Source organism: Rhipicephalus sanguineus, chromosome 1 (genome assembly GCF_013339695.2).
Source record: "Rhipicephalus sanguineus isolate Rsan-2018 chromosome 1, BIME_Rsan_1.4, whole genome shotgun sequence".
Classification (NCBI taxonomy): Eukaryota; Metazoa; Arthropoda; class Arachnida; order Ixodida; family Ixodidae; genus Rhipicephalus; species Rhipicephalus sanguineus.
Genome location: NC_051176.1, coordinates 71,287,653 through 71,293,780, shown reverse-complemented (window position 1 = coordinate 71,293,780; position 6,128 = coordinate 71,287,653). Strand labels below are relative to the sequence as shown.

General features: G+C 47.8%; 1 long non-coding RNA gene across 1 annotated transcript; it reads left to right on the top strand.

Moving 5' to 3' along the window:
• The first annotated feature begins 3,678 nt into the window (after positions 1-3,678).
• On the top strand, positions 3,679-4,062 carry LOC125758058 (uncharacterized). Its single transcript, XR_007415780.1, has 3 exons — positions 3,679-3,737; positions 3,806-3,883; positions 3,945-4,062. It is a non-coding gene; the product is annotated as an uncharacterized LOC125758058 (long non-coding RNA).
• The last annotated feature ends 2,066 nt before the right edge of the window (positions 4,063-6,128 follow it).

The following is a 6,128-nucleotide window of genomic DNA, read 5'->3' as shown; positions in this document are numbered from 1 at the left end:
GTGGGAGATTTTTCCTGTGCGTTGTTGAACAATAAAAAATTCGCAGCGTGCGCGTTAACTAAAAGCCGAATTCTTCTGTCTCTCATTCCCCATTAGCAGCCATTGGCATGTTCCAGTAGGAAACGTTAGTAGAAGTAGAAGCGTAAGTGTTAGCTAAAAGCCGACTTCTGTCTCTCATTCCCATTAGGAGTCATTGTTTACCTCCAAGGTAGTGCCTGGTGAGATTTCTCCTGTGCGTGATTAAACAATAAAAATTTTGTTGAAAACGCCGTTGATTGATGAAATAAACCAACGAAAGACGCCAGATGTTTTCTAAAGCAATGGTTTCCGAAACAATGAAAATTCACAGCGTACATGTAAAATTAAAGTGAGCTGCAAGTCGTCATAACTCATCGAACCTTTAGTATAAACGCGCCCGATCTCACGTCGGTGATGATGTACTGGGCAGAATTCACGGAAGATTCACGGTTTACCCATGAACCTCCGCAGCTTCGCCCACTCATCATCATTCACTCCGTGGATATGCTGTGATTTTTTTCCTCCACTTAGTTGAAGTGGTTTGTTACTGCTGGTGTTAATGTAGCTAGTAAAGTAAAGCCATGCAGTATGATGTACTTTTACCTAAGAAGTTATGTGTAAAATCAGACCACCTTTTGACATTAGATATCTGTGATTAACATATTTCGCAAACCTCACAGAAAGGTACTGGATGTACAGTCATTTCAAATGAAATGAAATGACACGTCTCCTTCGGGGTTGATGGAACATCTAAAAGCCATGAAAGAAGCGCCTTAAGGGTTAACAATGAAACAGCTAAAAGCCATAAAAATACGCGTAATAGGCCATGGAAAAGCTGGGGAAAAATGAACAAAATATGAAAAAAGCAAAAAGAAAACAACACAAGAACAATAAACATGGCTGATCCCTACGTCATAGGAATCGCTTTAACATAAAACATGTCCTCACAGAATTGGTGCTTATTTTGTAGTGATATATGAGAGCTTGTAGAATGTGTATTGGTGTTTGGCAGTTATAGCACTGTTTGACGTGGATGCACCCACGTTGACGCCTAGTGGCACATCTGCATCGTGACTAACGTCCATGATCATGATTTAACCGTTGTGGTAGCTGAAGTTTTTAACATATACCTGGACACAGCATATCGCGAGTCCAGCGCATAGATCACATCATCAAGCCCATATTAAACACTAATACTCTATATGCACTTCGTCAAAGCATCGTCAGTTAAGGAGAGAAACGGCACGGTGTGCGCTACCGAATAATAGGGTAACATACGCCTGCGCTCATGCATACACTACCACACTACACTTTAGCAGCACGTGAGGCAGAGGTTCGTAGCTTGAGCCGCGAACGCGCGCAGGCGTTCCATGTCCCGCTGGCCTTTGTCTCGCTCCACCACGGCCGTCACCCGTCGCCTGTCGAGATCGTTGCCTCTCTGGAGAGCTTATGCAGCAGTTTTATCAGTCATTGCTATCGCACATGTGGAAGATGACTCCGACAACGAGCCGTTACACGCTAACACAAAGCGAAAGCCAAAGAACGTAACTGCGTCTACGGCGACTCCCCGATGCTAACGCAGCCAGTGTTTTTTTTTTTTTTTTGCTGTAACCAAAGCCTCCGAGATTGACCCTCGTATTCTTAAACACACTTTCACTCAACGCTTCGCCTCGACTTCGCCAAGTCAGGGCCTCCTCCACTCAAGGAGCCGCTGGGTTTCAAGAACGCTCCTTGAGCAGGTCCTTCGCCAAGGGGCTGCTTCAGAAACCGTTCTTGAGTTACTCAAAACGCATCTGGTAGCGAGGGTATACCATGAAGTGTTACAATGAATGCAAGAAAAGTCCGTTAAAACGCGTGCGGAGGGCTTAAAAAGGATCAAATATTTAAATGCATGAATGGTTCAAACTTACAAGCGCTATTCGAAACCACGACCTACTATACTCCTGACCTGCCCAGATGTCCCCTCTCCAGCGCCCACGTTCTAGTTCATACCTCCTGCCGCTAGGGATGTAACCTACGAGCGTTGTGGCGCTAGTCAACACCTGTTGACTGACGTCAGCTTTAACGCTCGTGATGATGTTTTCCCAGCGGAGAGCGCTCATGTCGTGTAATTATTATTCATAAATGCAAAATACCTCGGAAATAAAAATACGGAAAGTGAATTAGAGCTTTTTTTGCATTTAAAAGGACACATCCGTCCTAGACTAAGCAAGTCTACGGCTTCTCACGTTAGTCAACCAGTGCGCAGTAAATACTTAACCGCACAGCTTAGTGCGGTTAATAGCTTACTTGACCCTTGGTCTAAATTTGCAGAAACAGTCACAGAATGCCGGCATTTCGTCACATAATACTGGCGTTCTTACGCCAGCGCCGTCCAAACGGTCGCAGAGTAGCAGACGAACAGGTTATAGGTAGCGCCATCTACGGCGAGCGGTTGAACGAGAGCGGCGACGCGCGCTTCCATAGGACCCCCGATATCTGGGCAGATCAGGAATACAGTAGGTAGTGTTCGAAACATTTTCAGCTAGTTTCGACAGCAAGCGACGCTATTTTAGCCAAGCCACGCCAAAGCCGAATCCGCTGAGATCACATGCCGTCACATGCCCGGTGGTTGTGCGATCGGGCAGGGTTCTGTTTGGTGTCGCAGAAGTCTGTTGCCAGACTGAGAAGCGCGAAGCGGCTCCTCGGTCGCGCCCCAGTGACACGGGCACACCACGGATGCTGGCAAAATACTGAGGAGGGCGAAGCGGCTCGTGGGTTACGTGCGCCCCAATGACACGGGCATACCACGGACTTCTGCGACACCAAACGGAACCCTGCCGTGCGATCGCTACACTGCTCTTTCTTCCCGTGTTGTGAGTGCGTGAGATCTTGTATTGGTGTCTGTTGTGCACTTTGTACGCTCTTTGTGTTGCCGGGGTGACTGACAGTGAAATGAGTGCGAACAACGACCGCGGCGTCATGCGTGACGGTGGTAAGACGACCGCACCAAGGTTTGTGTACACGGCCGAAGAACGCGAGCTGCTTCGAAACTTGGTGATGCGGCACCGGTCTGTTATCGAAAACAAAAGAACCGACAACATGTCGAAGCGCGCCAAGGACATTGCATGGGAAAAACTTACCGACGAATACAACAGCCAACCAGGCATTCGTCGCGTGACGGTTTTGCAGCTGCGGAAGCTCTGGAATAACGAAAAAATTTCCGTAGTCTTTCAAGAAGACGAAAATGACGCCCTTCCATCAAGGAACCCCGACCCCGCTACACCAGCCACACTTGAACCATGTGGGACCCTAGGCGCCGCACCGACGCAAGAGCGCTCCGGATCCCCTGAGCCCGAACTTTGGAGTTCCCAGAGGACTTGGTTGCTCATTGGAAAATATAAGGAGCTAAAGCCTCTCGTCGGAAAGAAAGGCGGATTTAAGCAAGTTTCATTTTGTTAATTAACAAAAAAAAAAGAACGAGTCACAACTTTTGCATACCCCGCTAACTTATTTCGTGCTCAAGTTTCCTGTCTCTTTTCATTCTCTCACAGGACAAAAAAGGCCATGTGGCAAGCCATTGCAGGCATGATATCGTCCGAATTCTCGGCTGAAATCACGCAAGTGCAAGTGCAAAATAAATGGAAAAGTTTAGAGCGCTCATACAAGAAGAGGACAAAGGTGAAGAAGAATTCATCGGGGCACTCAAGAGCTCTCTGCGAGCATGAAGAGTGAGTATTGTCGAGCATTTCACAGTAGTCGAACTTTTTAACTGGTTATATATTTACAATACCTTTTTTTTTCTTAGTGATGTACTTGAGAAAGAGCACCACATCAGTCCTACTGTACTAATGAGGCCTGGAGCCATAATAGAAAAGGACAGCAGGTGCAGTTACTTTATAATTTCGCTGAAGTTATCCCCCTTAATACTGTACTTTATTTTTCAGCAATTGTCCTAACATCGACGAGAACAGCTGCACAGAGCCAGCCGCACCTCTGTCACATGACGAGTCCGTCCCAAGCCCCGCAAGAGCTAAACTTTCGAATGAAGGGAATAGGGAAGCATCAGTTAGAAAAAGGAAAAGGGACGGCACATCACGGCAAGCATTGCTCAATGAATTTCAGCAGGCCAAGAAAGAGAGGGTAGACCGCTTCGAAAAAAAATTGGTCTATTGGAGCGATTTGTGACTGCTGTGGAAAAAGCAGCCTCCTGTGCTTCTGAATAAAATGCCCTGAAAGTCTTGTCAAATAAATGTAACTGTGTGTGTTTTAATCAGATTTTGCACCGCAATAGAACGATATGGGGACCTCCAGTTCCCATCTTTTACAAACAAGAGACATTTGCAGCATGAAAACACAACCTGAATCAAAAGATATATGCATGAATATTCCTTAGTGGAACCAACAAAATAAACTGCTGTTCGTCACAAAAGGTACAAGGCAAAGCAGTTCTGTGCTCTAGCATTGCTTCTGAGCAATTGCCTTTCGCAGGCATTTGCTGTAGCCTTCTACACTGCGGTCAACAACAACGCCACTGTCGTCGTCATTGCCAACTTCCTCCGGGTCTGGGAGTTCCCGTAGTTCTTCAAAGAAGTCTCTTTCTTCGTTGCAAATGTTGTAGAGGACGCATGCGCCCATAATTATCAAGCAGCACTACTTGATGCTGGCTGCATCCACGAGATACAGCCGGCGGAACCGCTGCTTAAGCTATTCGAACGCTACCTCTATAGCAACTCGCTGCTGTGCATGACACTTATTATATTTTCTTTTCCAGGTGGGGAAGCTCCGCTCCATATTTTTATAAGGCACCATGAGCCAGGGCAGCAACGGGTAGGCAGAGTCTCCCAGAATATAGCAATTACAGCACTTTGTTGCTGCTTCTTCAAAAAAAGGGCCTTCACGGAGAACCCGGGCGTCATGCGCCGAACCGGGGAATCCAATGAGTACGTCTGTGAATCGGTTTTCGTGGTTACATATGCCCTGGAGGATGAGTGACGGAAACTTCTTGCGGTTGAAGTATGAGTGCGCCGACACACTCGGGGTGTTAATCTCCACGTGACATCCGTCTACGCACCCTATGGTGCTTCGTGGCCCCTTACCAGCGCTCTTTGCTAAGAAGCCCGCTTTGATACGCTCCTGCTGTTGCTGGTCCGGCCACGTGATTACCTCCTCGCTCATGCTTTCCAGAAGGTTGAGCGCCCTGTCGATGCACGCGTGCGCGGACGACTCGGCTACGTAAACCTATCTGCAATCGAGTACATGCTGTTAAAACAATAAGGCAGGTTTTCTCCGCACTGATCCGTGCACGCCCTCCATGAGCCTCCGGGAAGAACGGAGATGCTCGATGTCTGTCAGCAAGAGAGTTAAAAGTCTCGCGTGACAGTCTGAAGAGCCGCTGAAATTCAAACAATAAAATATCTGCCAACGACGTCTTCACAGTACCGTGGAATGCGGTTTCTGTCCGTTCTCACAAGCTTTACAGCCAACATCGCGACGATGTCGTCGAACTCCTCTTCGTCGCTGTCCGAGTCCACACGTTCCACGGCCACTTGCGCGACTGTTGCAAGCGTGGTCCAGTCCATCGTAGAAGCTCAGCGCAACAGCTATGCACCCACACACACACACTAAAAAAAATCTTACCGACTTTCTCAAAAACAAACGCAAATGGCAAAAAAGGAAACAGAAAAACGTTTTCACCAACACAAGAAACAGGGAACGCTGTGTTGGGACGCGGAGCAGAACGCCTGCACCGCAGCTGCACCTTGGCATTCGTTTCACCGTGGCGCTGATCTCGCGATCCAGCTGAACCCCCTGAACTGGTGCTCCAAGAATGCTGCACTCTCCGTGCACCACCGTGAACCGTGTTCAAGTGGTGCAGCTGAATTGAACGGACTGTTTCTCTCCGATGCCGTCTTCTTAAAGCTTTCTGTTTTGCCCTCTACGTCAGAATTGGAATGGGACTTAAGATGGCCGCTGTCCACCTAGCTGTTTATTTGGTCTTCTACGGTGAATATTGCAGCACACCCTATGACGCATGGCAATGCTGGGATATGTCAGATTCGGAATCGGTTCGGATTCGCATCGTTCACGAAGAGCCCAGACACTTCGAAGACGCAGCTGACTTCAACGCG